Genomic DNA, 22,684 nt, shown 5'->3' on the forward strand with positions numbered 1-22,684 from the left:
TATCAGCCATGGGTTTCCCTGTCCTACCCCATCCCGCGCCCACCCCCACCTTCTCCCATCCCCTCCCCTCTATTCCCATCTCCTCCAGGGCAAAGACTCACATTTCCCGGATAATTAGGGATGTTGAGCAAGTCCTTAAATGTCTTTCAGCCATTTGAACTTCCTCTGTTGAGAATTCTCTGTTTATTTCTATAGCCCATTTCTTAATTGGACTGTTGGGCATTTTGATGTCTAGTTTCTTGAGTTCTTTATATATTTGGATATCAGCCCTCTGTCAGATGTGGTGTTGGTGAAGACCTTTTCCCATTCTGTAGGTTGTCGCTGCTTTGTCTTGTTGACTATGTCCTTTGCTCTACAAAAGCTTCTCAGTTTCAACAGGTCCCATTGATTGATTATTTCTCTCAGTGTCTGTGCTACTGGTGTTATATTTAAAAAGTGCTCTCTGGTGCCAATGCATTCAAGCGTACTTCCTACTTTCTCTTCTATCAGGTTCAGAGTAACTGGATTTATGTTGAGGTCTTTGATCCACTTGGACTTAAGTTTTGTACATGGTGACAGATATGGATCTATTTGCAGCCTTGTACACCTTGACATCCAGTTATGCCAGCACCATTTGTTGAAGATGCTTTCTTTTTTCCATTGTACATTTTTGGCTTCTTTGTCAAAAATTATATGTTCATAGGTGTGTGGGTTAATGTCAGGGTCTTCAATTCAATTCCCTTGGTCCACATGTCAATTTTTATGCCAGTACCAAGCTGTTTTTATTATGGTAGCACTACAGTAGAGCTTGAGGTTGGGGATCATGATGCCTCCAGAGGTTGTTTTATTGTACAGGATTCTTTTGGCTATCCTGGGTTTTTTGTTTTTCCATATGAAGTTGAGTATTATTGTTTCCAGATCTGTGAAGAATTGTGTTGGTAATTTGATGGGGATTGCATTGAATCTGTAGATTGCTTTTGGTAAGATGGCCATTTTTACTATGTTAATCCTGCCTATCCATGAGCATGGGAGTTCTTTCCACTTTCTGACATCTTCTTCAATTTCTTTTTTCAGGGACTTAAAGTTCTTGTCATACAGGTACTTCACATGCTTAGTTAGAGTAACCCCAAGGTATTTTATATCATTTGTGGCTATTGTAAAGGGTGATGTATCTCTGATTTCCTTCTCAGCCTATTTGTCTATTGTGTATAGGAGGTCTACTGATTTTTTTGAGTTGATCTTATATCCTGCTATGTTGCTGAAGGTTTTTATTAGCTGTATCAGTTCCTTGGTTGAATTTTTGGGGTCACTCATGTATACTATCATGTCATCTGCAAATAAGGAAAGCTTGACTTCTTCCTTTCCAATTTGTATCCCCTTAATCTCTTTATGTTCTCTTATAGCTCTGGCTAGAACTTCAAGTACTATATTGAATTAGTATGGGGAGAGGGGACAGCCTTGCCTTGTTCCTGATTTTAGTGGTATTGCTTTGAGTTTCTCTCCATTTAATTTGATGTTGGCTGTTGGCTTGCTGTAGATTGCCTTTATTATGTTTAGGTATGTTCCCTGTATTCCTTATCACTCCATGACATTTATCATGAAGGGGTGTTGGACTTTTTCAAATGCCTTTTCTGCATCTTGTGAGATGATCATGTGGTTTTTTTCTTTGAGTTTGTTTATATGGTGTATTACATTGACGGAATTTCATATGTTGAACCACGCTTGCATCCCTGGGATGAAGCCTACTTGATCATGATGGATAATTGTTTTGATGTGTTCTTGGAGTCTGTTTGCCAGTATTTTATTGAGTATTTTTGCATCAATGTTCATGAGGGAGATCGGTCTGTAGTTCTCTTTCTTTGTTGCATATTTGTTTGGTTCAGGAATCATGGTAATTGTTGCTTCATAGAAGGAGTTTGGTAATATTCCTTTTGCTTCTATTGTGTGGAACAATTTAAAGTGTATTGGTATTAAGTCTTCTTTGAAGATCTGGTAGAATTCTGCAGTGAAACCATCTGGTCCTGGGCTTTCTTTTGTTGGGGGAATTTTAATGATTGATTCTATTTCCTTAGGGGTTATTGGACTATTTAAATGGTTTATCTGGTCTTGATTTAACTTAGGTATGTGGTACCTATCCAGAAAATTATCCATTTCCTTTAGATTTTCCATTTTTGTGGAGTGGAAGTTTTTTTAAGTATGACCTGATGGTTCTGTGGGTTTCCTCATTTTCTGTTGTTGTGTCCCCCTTTTTATTTCTGATTTTTTTGATTTGGATGCTCTCTCTCTGTCTTTTGGTTAGTTTGGATAAGGGCTTGTCTATCTTGTCGATCTTCTCAAAGAACCAACTCTTTCTTTCATTAATTTTTTGTATTGTTCTCTTTTTTTCTATTTTATTGATTTGAGCTCTCAATTTGATAATTTCCTGGTCTCTATTCCTCCTAGGAGACTTTGCTTCTTCCTGTTCAAGGGCTTTCAGGTGTGCTGTCAAGTCACTAGCATGAGATTTTTCCAGTTTCTTTATGTGGGCATTTAGTGCTATGAATTTCCCTCTTAGCACTGCTTTCATAGTGTCCCATAAGTTTGGGTATGTAGTGTATTCATTTTCATTGATCTCTAGGAAGTCTTTAATTTCTTTCTTTATGTCTTCCTTAACCCATTGGTGATTCAGTTGAGCATTATTCAGTTTCCATGAGATTGTAGGATTTCTGTAGTTTTGTCTGTTGTTGAAATCTAACTTTAAACCATGTTGGTCTGATAGAACACAGAAGGTTATTCCAATTGTTTTGTATCTGTTGAGATTTGGTTTGTGGCCAGGTATGTGGTCTGTCATCTTGAGATGCCTGTTTCTCTAAAAGAGCAGCTGAGATCTGCACCCTGGAAAAATAAGTGCACATCCCTCACCACTCTCTGAAACAGGGAGTTAAAAAGTCCTGCTGTGTTATGGCCTCAAAGTACCTCACCCTAAAAGCTACAAAAGACATGTATAGCTCTGCCTAGAACCATGTGTGAAGTCATGTAGACTAGATGACATGGTTTGGAACTTCCTGTCAATCCATGAAAATGTATAGAGCCAGAATATCCCTTTTATTCGGGACTTCTCTGTAAGCTTGACCCCTGCCCTGCCTTGGTGTCCATCTCTTTGACTCTTTATTCTTTTACTTTAAGCAACCTTTTCTACTGTTTATATAATGTTTACAATGCTTTCCCATCTTAAGACCTAATTGTAATTCCCATAGTCACAAAGCTTTATCTCCACATAGAGCTCATTTCTAGATAGTAATTTCATGTTACTACCTTTCCTGAACCTGTCACTCTGATTTTCAATAGCAGGCATTCAATGCTATTATGTTAGTCTTTGTGGCCTCCAAATGTAAACACCTCCAAATTGGAAGCTATAACAGCAGAAATTATTTTTTTATAATTCTGTAGGCTCAGTGTCTAGGGTGATGGTAACATTGGAGTTGGATTCAGGGAAGCCTCTGCTCCTGGGAATACTGAACAACTTTCTAAAAGACTCAACACTGTAGTTGGAGAGCTTCTCTCCAGGTTCCACAAAGCCCCTGCGGTCCCACAACCCATGTATAAAATAATCATACAGACACTTATATTATTTAAGCTGCTTGGCCATTGGCTCAAGCCTACCATTGTCTTGCTCTTACTCTTATATTTAGCCCATTTCTGTTAGTCTATACTTTGCCACATGGCTTGTGGCTTACCGGTTTCTTTACATGTTGCTTTTCATGGCAGTGGCTGGCAGTGTCTCCTCCCAGCCTTCCTGTTCCCTGCCTTCTTCTCCTCCTTGTCCCACCTACCCTATACTTCCTGCTTGGCTACTAGCCAATCAGCACTTTATTTACACAGAGTGATATCCACAGCAAAACACTGCCCTTACCCTGTGTGTACAAAGTAAAAAAACACATCCTATTGTAAGGATGCTAGCTCTACTCAACTAGGCTCTACCAGCAGAACCTTGTTTTATTATAATTGCTTCCCTAAAGGCCTTGTCTCCAAATACAGTCATACTGAGAGCCAGGACTTGAATATATGAATAGTGGGGTTACAACTCAATTTAGGGCACTAAATTGTGGCTTCCCCAAATTTATGTCTTTACATAAAATTATTCACCTTAGTCCTCTATCCTCCCTAATTTTAACTACTTCAATACATAATTTCAAGTCCAAAAATTTATGGAAATGTGGGTGATAATTGCACTGTGATTCATCCTCAGGAAAAACTATTTTCTAGCTGTGAATCTGTGAAACCACCCAAGTTTTATTCTTCCAAAATACAATGGTGAATAGGTACAGCATCAACATGATTTTCTTACAGAAAGAAGACACAAAAGCTCCTACCAGAGAACAAACAGAGAAAGAAAAATCTCATTAAATCTTTAGGTTTAAGAAAAAGTCTGGGTTTTTTTTGTCTCTTCACCCTTCAGGCCCAGTGATGAGGCAACTTAACTCACATGGCATTGAGCTGCCCCTATCTTGCATCTCTGGATATAAAATTGTCCTTGAGACAATTTTCAGGGACATCCTGATTTGCTGAGGTCATAAGCAGGAACCATCTAGTTAAACCAAAGGGGACACAGCCTTTCACCCTGACCTCTTGGTCAGTTCTGAGTCATTTCATAAGTCACTATTTGCCACTTTAAATGATTTTATTAGCATATATTAGCCATATATAACAATGAACTTCATCACAGCATTTTAGTGCATACACATGACACATTTAGATTGTATTCACCCATTTTCATTATCCTTCTGTGTTTCTTTTCCAATTCACTTAGCCCCCTTTCTATTTCCAACTAATCCATTTTCTACTTTCATGTCTATTTTTATATGAACTTCTAAGTTCCATTTGAGTTGTTTATAACAGCATAACTAAGATTTTTTTAACCCAAAGTCTGTGAACCTTACCTAAGGCTACACCATTTAAGAAAATGCCTTCTTCCCCATCAACTCTTATTTGCACAGAAATATTTAAGGAAGAATATAGTTCTACAATCTCCTCCCTTCTCTGTATACAAGGTGGTGACAGACCCAGTCCTATACATGTAAATCACCTTTATTATGAGTTCAAGAGTGCAACAATCATGCCCTATCTATAATCAGATTCCTTTCCACTCCCTTTGCATCCTGTAATTCTTAGAATCTTTCTACCCCTTCTTCTGTGATGTGTCCCGAAGCCTCAAAGGGAGTGTAATGCACAACTCAGGGTTAGGTATTCAAATTCATTTACTCTCTTACTTTGACTACTTGTAAGTTTCTGCAGTGGCCACTGACCATTGCAGAAAGGTAGCTTCTCTGGCCAGCGCACATAGCAGCATCAGTCTATGGGTACAAGCATAGTTAACTAGAAGGCAGTTTGACCAGTACAGCTTGACGATTGGCAAACTAAGGGCCACGGCTTCTTCACTAGATTCTGCCATCTCCCTACATATGGGCTTTTGACCAGATGTGAAGTACCAGATGTGAATTCCCTTCTGTGGACTAGGTATCAAATTCAATCAGAAAAGAGCTGGTTATTGTCATAACAGACTGGCCACTACTGTCACAATGGGCTCGTTATGTCTGGTAGGACATTGTTGCAAATGGGGTCCAGAGCTGAGTAACAGCATCAACAGCAATTCTCCTCCACAGTTTACATGAAACTTCTAGTAATGCCTACTCAGCAGAGTAGTAGTTGTTGGCCCAACACGATTTTGATTTCTTTCCTGAGTCCAAGGTATGTTGTACCCTCAACAATAGTGTCTTACCAGCTAGTTCTTAAGGGCAATCAACAGGAAGGTATGTACTAGCTTCGGGATTTCTAATGATAACAACTCCTATGGAGGTAACCTATGCCTCACATTGATACTTTGATTTAACAACCTATGACTTCTATGAACAGCTTTATCCACCCAAACAGTTTATTTCCAGTCAACCTGGTTTTACTTTATTTTTTTGGCTAGTTTTGAGGCACTTTCTTGTTACTATGAAAAAAGAAATACAAACAACAACAACTTAAGGGAGAATGTTTATTTTGGCTTGCAGTTCCAAAGTTTAGCCAATTGTGGTAGGAAAGCGGTGGCAACGGGGCAGGCAGTGACAGCATGGCAGTGGGGGCAGAACAGTGGCTGATCATGTTACATCTTCAGTAATTGACAGAGAATGAACAGAGAGTGGGGCTCAATGATGCAGCTCAAGGCCTGTCTCTAGGGAACAACTTCCTCCTGTGTAGCTCCTCATCTTCCTAAAGAACACACCTTGCAGAGAACCATGTGTCCACATGTGAACCTAGAGGGGTTATTTCACCCTGAAACCAGTTCCCTTACCAAGTATTGTAGTGGGTTTTAATATAGCTTTTTGTACATCATTAATTTTGGCTGATTGTCTTCTCAAGACCAACAATGAGGATCTGTGTAGATCCCAGTAGCTAAGCTGTTCGTTTTGTAGAACCCCAGAGATCTGAAAGTCTTCCTTTATTTCATCTGTTTTTTCTCTTTTCTTCAATACTAACTGGCAATGTCTCAGCTGCCAGAAATCTACCTTTACACCTGGCTTCTGCCAACTGGCTGATCAACTCCTGGAGTGGTCTCACTGTGGAGTAAAAGTTCAGTTACATCTTGTTCTCAAAAGAACACATGTTCTGAGTTTTGCAATATGGACAGATGGTAACATTTTCAAATCAAATTCAGTTTATTTTGCTTGATAGTTCTTTACATTTATCTCTGTCCTTTTGCTGTTTACTATACACAATAAGAGACTACTTTCTTAAAACCTCAAGGATACAAGTTCATCCTTCCACAAAACATTAGTACAAGTGCACAGTGCATCGAAGTTACTTTCTACATTATAAAAACATTCTTTCCTCCAATTTCCAGTATGTTTTTCACTTGTATCTTAGACTCACAATGATTATGTTTAGCATTCATGTCTACCAACTATCATTTCGAGACACTTTTGGCATTTTACAAGCAGATGAAATAAAGACGTGAATAAAAAATGTCTCTTCCAGTTTTTGCCCATTCCAAAGACACTTACATATTTGTTAGCTATTTCTGAGATACATGTTACAGCAGCACCTCAGTTCAGTCAGACTAATGAGATCTATTTGATATCATGATCACAAAAAAACGTCTACATCCCAGATGGCTTAAACAACAGAAATTCATTTTCTCTCAATTGTGGAAGACAATAGTCAAGGTATTATCAGAAACTGGTGTCTGCTATGGTATTTTATCTTGCATTTAGATGTGTATACCTTCATTGTATCATTCCCTGACCTTTTCTTCATGTGCCTGGTCTGAAAGAGCAATCTTTTCTGTTCTTCCTTTCCTTATGGACTCTAATGTATTAAGGTTCATAACCATACAAATGACTAATTTAACATTAATTACCTAAGTAAGTCCCCTGTCTACAAACACAGTCACATTATTAAACCTTCGATATACACATTTTTGAGGAACATCTGTCAATTAATAATTACGACTGTACCCTGGATCATTGATTACAGATTCTTTATTACAAGTAGTGGTTGATAGCCATAACTCATTTTAAAGCATGGATTATATGTGTAGGATATGAGTGTCAGGCTGCTTTGGCTTGAGCTAGTTCCCTCTGAAGTTGAGCAGTATAAAACCTGTAGCATCATAATCCTTGGGCATAATCTACTACTTCAGAGAATTGAAGAAATTAATGAAAAACAGATGGTGGGGGATCAAAAATCAGAGGTACTCCAGGAACTTCAAAAGCAGAAAGAAATGGAGTCTCCTCTGCCGATCTCCTCAAGTTCTCTGGTCATTTCAGTCCTTGTGTTTCTCCAATCAAGATAAAAGAAGGGAGAAAGAGTTTGATTTATCTTGGATCATGAACAGATCTTTTTGTAATGAGGGGTTAAAAAACTCAGTCGGCAGCCATACCAAACCTTTCATCAGTGGGTCTTGAAAGGTGTCCAAAAATAGACTGAGGAACTCTTAACAAAAGAGCAAGACTCTAGGTAGGCAAAAAAAAATTTTTTTTTCTAAGTTCTAGCACAGAAGAAAATGGGTACCCACAGTGTGAGAATCAGAAGCCTAGGCATGACGGTCTGCCTTGGCTCCATGCCTTCACACAGCTTCTCTGACCCATCACATTCGTCATCTGATCTGCAAATGGAGTCATTCTAGCAGTGTGTCATGAAAATACCTACTTATAGGTCAGCATCTACCACTTTGTTATACTAAAATGTTAGTTTATGTATAACAAAAGTTCCCATATTGGTTTATGTTTTTTCTATATTCAAAAATAATTTCTCTTGGAATAATTTCATCACTGATTAGTATTAATATAAATCATTCCATTTGCTTCATGTAAATTCTCTCTCTGTCTTTTACATTTTCCTCTCTCTATCACTGTCTCTCCTTATAGTACACAGGTAGGTTGTACAAAACTATCCCCAAGTATAGTATTGGAAAGTATGCCTATATGGCTATTTTTTATAAAATCCTTAGTTTTAAATTTTCAAACTTGCTCAAATCCTAGAGATGCAAGCAAATGATATACTTCAGTATTTTGCACTTAATTTATATTCAGTGGGGTAGAAAACACTCACGGAGTACAAGTAGTTATTAGTAACTGCATAAAATTGTTTTTAATCGATGTCAGGCAGAAGGAAACAGGCAAGTTAAGGAAATCTTTACATAAAATGGGAGACAGTACAAATACTGATAAAGCCAAGAATCAACAGCAATGAAGCCACAGTGGGGAATATAGAGAAAGGGGAAATAAAATGTAATTCAATGGTATAATGACAAAATAGCAATGTAAAATAAAATAGAATTGAGATACTTTTCTTATAATAGTATTTCAGTATACTTTACTGAATTGTTTACATAATCACCTCTGCTGTTCAGTTAAAACACCAGGATACATTGGCTCACTTAACTCAAAAGCTATTGAATGTAGAGTGTGGACCAGGCATTAGTGAAGTGCACTACAAGCAAATTCTCCCCTCATTCAATCAGTGCATAGATTCAGCTGCATCCATCTCTGTCTGCCTGTCCTCTGATGTGTGGCCTGGAATGTCAAAGAAGCAAAGAACTAGCAGGATTGTTTTCAGTGTGCATATTTAATGAGATGTAGTATGTGAGGACACTCCTTCCAGTGCTTGGAGTGTGTCTTCTTTAGTCCTCCAGTGTACAGAGGGGCATGCCCTGTTGCAGTTGAATATCCTGAAAATGAGAGTCGAACAGATTTTGCATGTGAATATAGATTTTGAGGGCTGCTTGTGTTATAACATTGAATTCCTCATGGGTATTTCTTTCTAAATGTAGCATCTGGGGTATATCTAAGCATACCTTTTATTTAAATCAGTAGCATGTATTCATTTTACTGAGCCCATAAATGATTCTGATTCACACAGGGAAAGAGAAAACAATTAAAAAAAAAAAATGTTTGCCCAGCAGTCACCCTTAGCCATGATGTCATTATTTACCCTTCACCTCAACTTTTGGGATAAGTCATAATGGCCATGATTTCTCTGTCTTTGTCCTAAGCAAAACTCACTTTTGTAAAGTCTTTATGAAATATTTACAGTGAATATTTTGATAAATCCTTACAAAGCTTTTTAATAGAGAGAGAAAACAAGGATGGAGAAAAATCCCCAGGGTTTTGTTTCTGCTTACCTACACATTTGTGAATTGATATTTTAAAATGTCAATTGATTGTCCAAAATACCTGAAGGAAACAAAGGACAAAAAACAGCCATCTCCAACTCAGCTTCTACTGCGATTTCCTCCTCCTGTTTTTATACCAAAACTCACTCATCGGAGTGAATTGTATCACTCTCCTATCACTTATCTACTTATGGAATGTGAAGACTGCCTTACATGTGCACATGTACCACCGTGCGTGCTTCTTTCCAACACATTCCTAAGGGTGAAGACAATGAGCAAAGACCAACCACTGTAAAATAGCCCAAGATCTAGGAACCAAACTTTTCTAAAAATGAATAATACCAAAGGAGATAAATGGCTGGAAATAGAGGACATGTTAGAATTGCAATATGGTTCTGCACAGCATCCAAACAGGCAGGGATTTTCAAGACTATGTATACAGAGACATTTAACATTAGAATGAGAAATAATAGACTTTTTTGAGAAAGCTCTGAGGAGGCTACATATGATGGCAGATGTGGAGAGATAGTTCAATGGATGACAGAAATGACCAGAGAATGGAAGAAATTATTTTCCAGTTAAGAGCAGTAATGTAGTGGTGGGGACCCATAATGCTGAACAATGGAATTATTTTTTCATAAGATGATATTTAGTATCATTTATATGGGCTCAAAAATAAATATACTGACTATTCTATTTCCCCTTCCAAGGTTGGTCTACCCATCTTCCTATTTCCTTACCCTTAACCTCTGTTTTTATAGGTATTGGCACTTGCTTATCAAAGATTTAACAGCTAACATCCACATATAAATGAGTACATAACCATATTTATCTTTTGGGTCTGGGTTTCCTCACTTAGGATGAAATTTTTTCTAGCTCCATCCATGTACCTGAAAATTTCATGATTTAATTTTCTTAACAGCTGAGCAATATTCCATTGTATAAATGTACCACATTTTCTTTATCCATTTATCTATTGGTGGACATCTATGCTGTTTCCAATTTCTGGCTATTATGAACAGAGCAGTAATAAAAATGGTATCTCTCTCATAGGATAAAGATCCTTTGAGTATGTGCCCAATAGTAATATGGCTGAATATTGAGACAGATCTAGTTCCCTGTTCCTGAGAGACTGCCATGTTGATTTCCACAGCAACTATACAAATTGGCAATCTCACCAGCAATGGAAGTGTTTTCCCCTCACTTTGCATCCTTACCAGCATTAGCTGTCATTTGTTTTATTGATCTTGGCCATTCTGACAGGTGTTAGATGAAATTTCAAAGTAGTTTTGGTTTGCATTTTCTTTATGCCTAAGGATGTTGAACGTTTCTTTGAGTGTTTCTCAGCCATTTGTGTTTCCTCTTTTAAGAATTCTTTGTTTAGATTTGTACTCTACTTTTAATGGGGTTGTTTTCTTTATGTGCTATATATTTTTTTAGTTCTTTGTATATTTTAAATATTTGCCCTTTATTGGATGTATACTTAGTAAAAGTCTTTTCCCATTCTGTAGCCTGCCAAATGAGCAACACAAAGCTTAGGGGAGTAACCAACCAATGTCTGGTGGGATTTAAGGCCCACTCCATGAGATCAATCCCACCCCTGACACTACTGGGGTACAAGAACTGAGACTAGATAACTGATGGAGCTAGGGGAAAACCAAATACTACTGTTTTGTTAAAAGAATGTTGTCATATAAATGCTCCTAATGATGTTCTGCTATGCTTAGAAGTCAGGACCTTGCTCAGCAGTCCTGAGAGAAGCTTCCTCTCATTGCAGCAAATGAGAACAAATACAGAGACTCACAGCTGGACAACAATCAGTGAGTGAGGGACCTTGGAACACTCAGTCCTAAATGGGGAGTCCCCATCAAATCACCCCCTCAAGGTGCAGGGAATCCTTTGAAAGAAGATGTAGAAAGATTGTAAGAGTCGGAGGGGTTGGAAAAAGGCCCCTTGAACACAGCAGTTCATGAACTCACAGAGACTGCAAGAATGTGAAGGGGCCTGTACAAGTCTGTACCAGATGGGGTTCTAGAGGTAAGAGGAGATGTGGACACATCCCACATCTCTACCCCAGAAGCTATCTTTAATTGATAACCACTTACAAATTAATACAAAAGACTAGGAATACTGGGAATACAAAACACTCTAAAGGGAAGGCCTTATGCCCAGCAGTAGATAACCAACACAAAACAAACTCAGTAGCACCTTTGGAAGTTCTTTGTTGTGTTTCACCAAGGCATTTTATTAATTAGTTTATTCATTTTAACCTTACAAGTCCTTTGTGTATTTATTATGGCTTCAGAATTTTTGTTTCCTATGAAATACCCATGTGTACAAATGTATGTGTCTGTTTCTCTACGTTTCTCACTTTTTTTTTTTCCCGTTAGATCTTTTTTGTCTGTATTTTTGCCTTATTCCCTATTCTGGTTTGTTTGCTTTTGTTTTATCCTATTTTATTTTATTATTATTCTTTAGATAAGAGGTTCCCAACCTGTGGGTCATGACTTCTTTGTGGGTCACATATCAGATATCCTGCAAATCAGATATCTACATTACAATTCATAATAGTAGCAAAATTACAGTTCTGTAGTAGCAATGAAATAGTTTTATGGTGGGAGGTCACCACAACAGGAGGACCTGTATCATAGGGTCACAGCATTAGAAAGGTCGAGAAACACAGCCCTAGATGCTGGTTTGTTTTTTTTCATGAGAGACAGAAAGTGTATGGGTTTGTATGGGAGGAGAGATGGGGGAGATTTCAGAGGAGTTGGGAGAGGGGAAACCATAACCTCAATATATTGCATGAGACAAATCTTTTTTCAGTGAAAGAAAAATAAAGAAAATGTCTTACAAAATTTGAAAAAAAAAATCATAGGGCTAACCAGATGGCTCATTGAGTAGACATTTCTGACAAGCTTGAAGGAAAGAACCAGCTCCTGAAAGGTGTCCTCTTATCTACATTTGTACTCTTTTACACACACACACACACACACACACACACACACACACACACACAAACGTAAATAAATTTTTAAAAACTTAATTCAAATAAATAAATAAGTAATCCCAGAGGCCACTGACACTTGGGAATGAAGGAAAGAGAAATGTACTAGCTGTTATGTTATGACCTGAAATTTAAAAAATAGTTAAATTTTAAATATGCAGTTGAGAAAAATTCTTTTAATTAAAATACAGGGTTTTATCAAACTATTTTATGTTTTAAAATATATTTCTCTATCTGATGACAAAAAATTGGACATGCATTTGAGGAGTGATTCATGAATCTTCCCAGAGAAAGTTGGAAACAGACATGTTATTATTTTATTATTTAGGCTCTCTATTTGCTTTCATATAGCTTTACAAAATAAAGTTCACGTGGTATAAATGCCTCACAGACATTTTCATGGCTTTGTATATGTTAAAAATGAAATTATTCACACCATACTAGAAAGATAGGTGTGAAATGGGCACAGTGCCAGAGATTGTAAACCAGGCCACTTGGTCTGTAGATGCCTTTGGTTAGCTATTGAGGAATAGCACACTCTTCTGGAGCTAGCAGGAATATCTAGGTGCTAATATCAGCTCTTGACTTTCTCCATGACTTGACTTTCACTGGGATACAGTCAGGACTTGTATCAGTTTCATACACTACAGACCCCAGACAGCCTAGCTAAAGTTTTGGAAGAGTGACTCATTTCTGATACAGTAAAGCATGAGTTCATTGTAATGAGATGGCAGGTAGATGCCATGACTGTGGCTGCACCATGAGGGGCAGCCTGATGCCCAACACTTCCCTGCACTAGGGTCATCACCATGCCATTTCTTCCAAAGTTCCTAAGATGGATGCAGGGCTAACAATTTTATTAATACTATATCTCTTAATCAGTGCAGAAAGCTATGCCAGAGGTAAGCCCTGTTCTAATGTCTATATACAAATGTGTATGTAGAAAATGTGAACATCCTTCTTTTTAAAGATGTGATAAGAGTAAATAACTCTTTAGGTCAGCTGACCAAGGTCACACAGCAGTTAACTCCTGTTAGCACGTAGGTCCTCTGGTTATGGCAAAAGCTTGACTTTGGGTATCATGTTACCTACCTATTAGAACAACACCAACCTACTTACCAGTGAGTCATAAACTAGACCCCTATAATGCATTAAGCTCTTATGGAGCATAAAGGCCCCCAGCATAAGTGCATTAAACCTTCAACCCTCTTAACTTCTTTTCCTAGACTTGCACGCACCTACTTAGAGAGGAATAAGGTATTCTATCTCTGACAAGATCACTGTGGCCTTGACCTGGTTTTATGAGTGATTTGCTTATTGGGTCAACCAACAGCCAAGTGTCCCAAGCATGTGACACAGATGCATTCCAAAGCAAAAGAAACTGAGGAGATCTTTACTGAGTCTGCTAATAACCCCCTGAAGATTAAGTACCGTTTGACTGGCTTTAACAAAGATACCATAAACTTTCTACTATATTACAATCAATAAATATTTATTCTTTCTAGTTCTTCAGACTTGGAAATCCAACTTCAAGCTCCAGCAGATTCTGTGCTTTCTGATGGCATTTTCATCATAGACATGTGTTCCTCACCATGTCCCATAGTCAAAAAAGCATGAGGTACTATATTGACTCTTCTGTCAAGGTTCTACTTCCAATTATGAAGGATATTCCCTCATATTCTAAGTACCTCAGCAAGGTTCTTGATTCTAATCTAGAATGGGAGTGCAATATTGAAAAATAGCTTCCAATATCTAAAATGTTTAAATAATGCTAACAGTTATACCATAATAAAATTGAAATATAAAGAATCATAGAAGCCATAGTTAAATTCTGAAACCAAGGACAATTGGTTGAGATAAAGCAGGAACAGCCTCAGATACAAGCTATGAGACAAATATGATTTGAATTAAATCCTAAAATGATTGAAATCAAGAAAAAATGATGGGAACTATTACAAAAGCTAGTGTTGTGGCTTAAGGAGACACTGTTCAAGCCTATGGAGTCATCTTGCCCATTATTCTCCTCAGCATAAAGACAGTAAAAGATTCTCTTGTGTTTGATCACCCTCAAACATTGATGTAAGGGAAGTCACTGAATATTAATATGTATGTATGTATTTTGTCAACAATCCTATAGGATACATTAGATCTCCATTTTAATGTGAGAAAGCAAATAGCCAAAGCAGTATCTTAATGTTTGCAAGATCACTCAGGTGCTATGTGATACAGATATAACTCTAAGGTAAGTGATTGGCTACATAGTTATGATTAGCTATTATGCTACAATTGTTCTTAAGAATTATGTAGACTATATCAGCTCTGCTTATTCAGAAATCCAGAGAAAGAGGATACTTTGATATATTAAAGCAGAATGTTCAAACTTCCTTTGCTAAAACCATAGCATTACATGTATTATATGGAAATGTGGTGATCTGTCTATGCCTGCATCTTTGAATGTATCTAAAATTCCCAGTCACTGTTCTGTATTCAGAATCTAAGGGTATCCTTCAACATATTAAGCTGCATAAGTGGGTCAATGTGAACATGTCTCCGTTTATGGGAATAAGGGTCCTAATTGAAAATCTCACTTAAGCATATCAATACCAATAAGATTGCCCCCAAATAGAAACTTTTATTCGAGTCTAGTTAAAAACAGCAGTCAACTTCAACCAATTTTAACACTACTTACTAAACTTATGCATTTTACTTCTCTCTTAATTATTTTCAGTTTCTCCGGGAAATCTAAATGTTCTTTACATGTCAGACTTTCATATTCAGTCTCACATCTTGTAAGCAAGTTGATGTCTTACTCAGTGCAACATTTGAATCCCAAGTGATTTTAGTGCCATGGAAACTGAATAGCTCAATATAGCAATCAGGGAGGAAGTTTTCTCAACCCAATGAGTCTAAATCAGCTAAGCTGACTAATGTCTTAAGACCAGGATTATCTATGAAGATTAATATTTTATGATTCTATACTTGAAGTTATATACCCATGGCATTGCCAACATATTCTCATGGGTTACAGAAATATCACAATTTTTCATTTGTTTTTAAATTATCTTTCTCTTAAAAGCCAGTTCCCAGCTTGCCTAACTTGAAGAACTTTGAAATAGAACATTTTAATTATCCTTAGAGAAAAATAAATTATTCCAAGTTATATAATTTTTAAAGACATATAGGATTATCCAAAATAAATAAATAAATAAATAAATAAATAAATAAATAAATAAATAAATAAATAAAGTAGCCTGGGGGTGTATCACAGTGATGAAGTGCATGATTAGAATTTTCAAGATCCTAAGTTCAACCTTCAACATCAACACAAAGACATGAAAAGAGTTGGTAAGTTTTGTTGAAGAATTAGTTCATGTAAGTGATACCACAGTCCAGTACTAGAATATTATAAAATCTGCCATAGTTTCAAGTGTGCATTTATATACTCTGCAAAATACTTCAATGCCATGTTTGTTTGTTTTTTCAAAAGCAGGATGTGATGGTTAAATTTATGAGTAGGCTGCTGAGATAAATAATGACAAGATATCTTTTAAGATACTTGTGGATGGGTCTGGGCAAGCACTATGCAAAGACGTTGGCCTTTGCATAGGTGATCCAAGTAAAGAAGATGACACCTTCACTAACACCTCAAATATCTTCAAATTGTCTGGTATAGAGTAGTAAAATGGAAAAGCGAATTCTCTTCCTCTCATTTAGTTGGTACCTTCATATTCTACTCTATAGAGACTTTTCCACAGCCTCAGCCCTCGAACCTATAAACCCCAGGATGAGCACTCCAACACCTCTGCTTTCAGACCTTTGGCTTAGGCCGAGAGTTACATCCTCTGTGCATCTTGTACTCAGGCTTGTGCTGAAAACTAGTTCCATCATTAGCTTTCTTGGCCCTCCAGTGTTCACAGCACATTGTGGGTCTTTGGAATCACCATTCATATAATAGATCTCTTCAAATATCTGTAGACGTCCTGGAGGTTCTCCAGGATTCCCTGATGAATACAATTACTTAGAAAATTTTCCATAGTTGCTATTCAAAGTGTATGACTATCTCAAGTCTGAGTTTCTTCTTTATCTGCTTGTTTGGGAGAAAACAAATGGATATGCTCTCTTTGCTTTTAAAGGTCATTGTACATCTCTGTGACTGAAATACTAACCTCTGCCACTTTCTCTCAAAAATTTCACCCCATATAACCCATCCTCTTCCTTCCTTCCCATTAGTCCCTGCTGTGTTTTGAAATTGATAAATCTTCACCAATTTCTTTATCCTGGTTCCATCAACAAATCTCAAGTTTCTTGTCTTTGATTCCTGACATATGTTTTAGAAACCATTCTGTGCCCTGGAAATCATTTGTTTTCCTACATCTCTTCTAGATGAGTGAAATTGCTCCTGTAGTTGATCAATGACTTTATAAACATTTACATCAACATCATTTTCCCCTTACCTCAATTCCTTTTCTCTGCCTATAGGACTGCATGCTACACACAGTGTGAGATGTTTGGTCTATTCCAAATTCTATTACCCCTGTGAAACATAACCAGTCAGTTTCTATTTGAGTTTCTCATTTCATTTCCCCACCCTAATTTATCCACAAGACTATGCAGCATTCTTACCCAAGAATGTTTTTTGTTTAAATTTTGTTTATTGTTGGACAGTCATATACATTTATATGTAATGAATGGTAGTCAGTTTCATTCTCTATGCCCTTTGCTTAGCCCTCTTCCACCGAAACTTGAGGCTTAGCAACTGGAAAGAGAAGCTCAATTCCCCTCCCAGTTGCTAAGCCTCAAGTTAAATCTTAATGCCCCTGGAGGTCTAGGAATGAGTGTTTAGTCAGTTGTAAGATGTGAATATTACTATGATCTTCCACTAGTGTGATGGAGTGTGAATTCGAGTGACCTGCCACTATCTGCCTTCACATCATTTTTCCTGTTGGTGTCCCTACAAGTTCTCATACAATCGTCACTACACTCATGTGCATATGTATCCATTCTTATTGTATGTATGCTATGTGCTGTGCACTTTGAATATAAAGATGACTGGGTGCCTAGTACAGTCCCATGGGGACTCCACAGCCACCAGTCCACAGTTCATGGGCTTTCACTAGTGTGGCTGGTCATCTCTGCACATCCTCACATTATGATCTCTACGTCCCTTGCCGGAAGAATCCCTCCTCTCTCTCATCAATTGGATTCCTGTAGCTAAGCCTGGTGCCTAGCCGTGGATCTCTGCATCTGCTTCCATCAGTCGCTGGACAAATGCTCTATGATGACAGCTAGGTTATTTGCTAGGCTGGTCACCAGAGTAGACCAGTCCAGGCGCCCTCTGGACCAATGCCAGCAGACCAAGACGGGGTCATCCTGTGGATTCCCGAGAGCACCCTGGGGATTCCTCCCCAGCACCCTGTCTCTTCCTAGAGAACCTAGGCCCTCTGGATACAGAAGATGGTTGTTTGGCACGAACTGTTTGGGGGGCACCCAGGCAGGGGGATTGGGATATGTTCCTAGTCTATGGACAGGCTTCTGGGAATCTGGTGCCTATGGTGTGAAACCTTGCACAGCCTTGGTGCAGTGGGAAGGCGCTTGGACCTGCCTAGGCCCAGTGTGCTGGGCTCTGCTGACTCCCCATGGGAGACCTCGATTTGGGGGATGTGGGGATGTGGGGTGACTCGGGAAAGAGGTATGAGGGGGTATGAGGAGAATGGAGGGGTTTTCTGTGGATGGTATGTGGAGTGAGTAGAAAATTTCTTAATAAAGGGAAAAAAGGAACACACACACACATACATCAAGATGTCTGGGTGATGAGGGTTTAGCTAAAGGGTCTAAGAGATTAGAATGTAGCATTCTAAAAAGTCAGTTAAAAGATAAGTTTTGTGTCCTATGATAAATCTCATAAAAAAAATAATTTCACCTGTAGACTCAGCCTCCTTTGTGAAATATTGCTTGTGATAGGAAAAGAACAACTCAAGATAGACAAGGTTAGGATGCACATAAGTTACTGAAGAATTTTAACAACTTTAATCCTTGATACCATAGGAGAAAGGGAATCAATTATTTCATCCCTATGCATAATGAGTCTACATGCCTATGAAGACTTTGTGTGTAGATATGAATTACCTTTTACAAATATGGACATACTATTCTAATGAATGTGTTTTTAAGTTTTATTGTAAAAAACAACTACTGGGTATTTTGAAGTGAAATATTGCAAGAAAATTCTCTGGCATCTGTGAAATTCAGTGTAGAAGAAGAAACATGACCAGGAAAAAGAGGGAGTCTTCCACATGCTATGCTGTTGATGCTGGAACAAGTGTGTTTACTAGAATAATCCACAAATATGAATGTATTTTTCCCACTGCTTGATTAAAAAATTAACCTGAGTAAACTGATGTGTTTATTTAAAAAGTCTGATGTAGTTTTTTTGTACTGTTGGAAAGTATCACTTTCACCTGTAATCAAATACACACAGTCTTGTTTGGGTCTTTATTTTGCTTGTTTTGATACAGTTTTTTGTGTAAGTTAACACAATGACCAATTGAAAAACATTTGTTACATTCATAATAAGTTGCCCAATTTTATTGCATCAGTTTTATGGCAACATCATATTTAAAAAGTGGTTTCTGAGTTGAGAATACAAATGAAATGTCAAGAATTATTCCAGAAACATATTTTCTTAGGAAAGAAATGTTATAATGTTAAAAAGTTCATTCTTTGTTACTAAGGAAAATACAATTATGAAGATGCCAAGCTCTTTTGAAACGGTTTTGGCAAATGAATGGATTGAGCTATTTTATTAGAAAGATTATGAAAAAATATAGTTGAAGATGTTTTCCAAATTTTTAGAAATCTCCTTTCAAATCAATAAAATGTAATTTGAAATCAATAAAATAGAGTAAAAGTTTGCAAAAAAAGAATCCTACATTTATTCACAACTGTAGCTGGAAATTTTCCTGTGTCCCAGCCAGCTGGCAGTCTGGATAAATCTCTCCCACTCACATCCCCCAAGTAAGCACACAGAGGCTTATATTAATTATAACTGGCTGGCCATTATCTCAGGCTTACTACTGACTAGCTTTTACACTTAAATTAACCCATAATTCTTATTTATGTTTAGCCATGTGGCTTGGTACCTTTTCTCAGTTCTGCCTTGTCATCTTGCTTCCTCTGCGTCTGGCGGGTGACTCCTGACTCAGCCTTTCTCCTCCCAGAATTCTCCCTGTCTGCTTATCCCACCTATACTTCCTTCCCAGCTACTGGCCCAATCAGCATTTTATGTATCAACCAATCAGAGCAACACATATTCACAGCATGTAGAACAACATTCGACAGCACACAACCATGATTTTTAGATATTCTCCTACATTTAAACATCTGTCCTGATTGATATTTGTCATTAAGTCCATATAATTCACTCACCTATTCTATTTAGATATATATCATGTACAATATTTACAATATGCCTAATGTGGTATAAATGAGCAATACCCTTTATAGGATCATGTGTTTGAATACTTTGTCCCAAACTACTTCAGGAGATTTTTCCAAGTCAATCAAGACATTCAGTGTCAGTGAATGTAGAGCAGACTGGAGTATCTGTAATTCTAAACACAGACAACTCAGTCCAGGGACAATAAATGGCCACCATCAGCATGTTCTATGGGTTATGAATATATATATATATTCATGCATTGTACAAATAGGAAAACTTGGTGAGAAATCTTGACATTCTGACCTCTTTTTTTTTCCTTACTGACTGCACTATGAGGTAAAGTCACAAGTGTGTAAAATCTCAAAGCCAAACCATTGTCTCTATTCAAAGATAAACCTACAAAATGGGCTCACTGCTTTCTAAAGAGTGTATGGTGACAAATTGCCTTCATTTTATCTTGTTTTCCACCCATATCATTGTCCTCCCAGTCACTTCTGGGTAGCAAACTGACACTCGGAGAAAGTCCTACCCTCTGGCCCCGGGAACGCGGAGAGAGACAACTGGCTAATCGTAGCTGTTTCAGGGAGATGAAAACTATGAAATAAAATCCATACTGCTCTGCATAAGCCAGGGAGAGCAGGGCACTACTCATGACCTGTGGATTATAAAATAGCTGCTGACTCCGAAAACTCCATGTATGATATGGGGTGAGCCAAATACCTTGACAAAAGCTACAGAAACATGACTAACCATGGACTCAGTACTGGCAGAAGGCAATGAAGACTCCATAGCAGCTGTGTGGATGACCAATAAACAAGCACAGAAGCCACGCATCATGCTCCAAAAGATCCTAACAAAATCTGCATTCTCAAAGCAACTCATGTCCATGTGTTCAGCATATAAGCTAAAATTACTACACACTAAAAACACCCAGGGGAATATAAACTATGAATATTACCAAATCTGAAGATAAAAAATAATCAAAAAATATTGACCCTGAAGTGAGAGAACCATGAGAATTGTCACAGAAACTTCAAAGTTCAACCTTAGGGAAAATGTAGACACTAAAGTTAGAGTAAATGGAGAGATTTTACCACTAATAGAAACTCAAGAAAAACAGCAACAAAAACAACAAACCCACCAAAGCTAATTGAAGATTATAGAAATAAAAGAATTATCTGGAGTACACACTATGTTGGCTCCACAGCAGAAATGTAAAGATGAGAAAAGTCATTGATTTTGAAAAAACTCATAGAAGTGACACAATGCTAAAACTAAAATACTTTAAAAACATTATAGCCCTAGAGACCTTTAGGACAATAATGAAATACTTACCATCTGTTTCATTGTACACCTAAAAGGAGAAGACAAATATATTAAAGCAGAAAAAACGTTTTTGACAATTTCAGAAATGTTCTCAAATTCATTAAAGGACAGTGAATATATTATAGGTTTGAGGATTTCGAAAAAACAATACTGGATAAACAAATAAACAAAGCACCAAGTATATTACACTTAAAATACCTAAAATTGATGATTAATAAAAGTATTAATTTAATGCATATAAGGGAAGAAGGAGCATGGATGGAGGAACTAGAGTTTGGAAGATATGGAAAAGTACCTGTAAAATATCAAACAACTAATAGCCCATAGTTGTGTGTTTTGCCAAATATTTTCCAGTAAAATGAAATAAGGACAACTTAAGATGAAGAGAAACAAGAACGTTGTTCTCTGACAATCTGTGCCTAAAAGACATCCTTCCAGTAGATTTCGGACTGGAGAAAATGATAGCAGAGCCAAATTGCAACCATGAGGAAGGCACAGAGAGCGACCAGCATGGAGAATAGCTGAATAAATACAAGTGGCTTTTCTGTTGTTTTAACTATGAGTGAGGAATCAAATGAAAAGGCATGCCATCTTTCATGGTTCTCTATGTGTGTAAATGAATACATGGAAATAGGTAACATGAGCATGAGTGTAAAGGGAGTTTAAAAAGACATAATCACAGTACTATGTCAAATTTGGAACATGTTACATCACTGAAGAGCTTTTATTTAACTTGCAATTCATTCTCCCACTTCATTCATTTATCCACAACTCTTTGATGACACCTTTCCCTATAGTACATGATCTAGGTGAGGATTACACAATACCTTTATTCATAGCCCCTGTAATCTGGAGGTATCCTTTTGCTGTGTGTTTCATAGCATCAGTGGCTTCAAGAATACTAGTTGGTTATTTTACAGAAGGCTCCATGTTTATTTTGGTCTGATGTTTCCTCATAATTGGATTTGAGCTGTGCCCGCCCAGCTGCTGGAATGCTACATCAATGATAGGAGTGACCTTTAGAATATATCCCATTTGGAGCACACAGTGTCTATCTGCCCTTTACTGGAGATGCTAATTTTGATCACAAGGTCAAAATGTTCCTAATTTCTCCACTGAATTACTGTTGTTGTTTTGCACCTACTAAACAATGCATGGGCTGACACTTTGAAATTCTATAGACATTTCCCTTTCCCTCTAACTTTGCTACCTATTCTCAATGCTCACTAATGCTTCTTTAAATACTTGCAATGACAATTATAAAATAATATAAATATAAATATAAAACTTCATTACC

At 37.4% G+C, this 22,684-nt stretch overlaps 1 pseudogene; it reads right to left on the minus strand.

Moving 5' to 3' along the window:
- LOC118587620 overlaps window positions 1-20,895 on the minus strand; it is a 41,298-nt pseudogene extending 20,403 nt beyond the window's left edge.
- Between the last annotated feature and the right edge of the window lie 1,789 nt (window positions 20,896-22,684).

This window comes from Onychomys torridus, chromosome 7, assembly GCF_903995425.1.
Source record: "Onychomys torridus chromosome 7, mOncTor1.1, whole genome shotgun sequence".
Classification (NCBI taxonomy): Eukaryota; Metazoa; Chordata; class Mammalia; order Rodentia; family Cricetidae; genus Onychomys; species Onychomys torridus.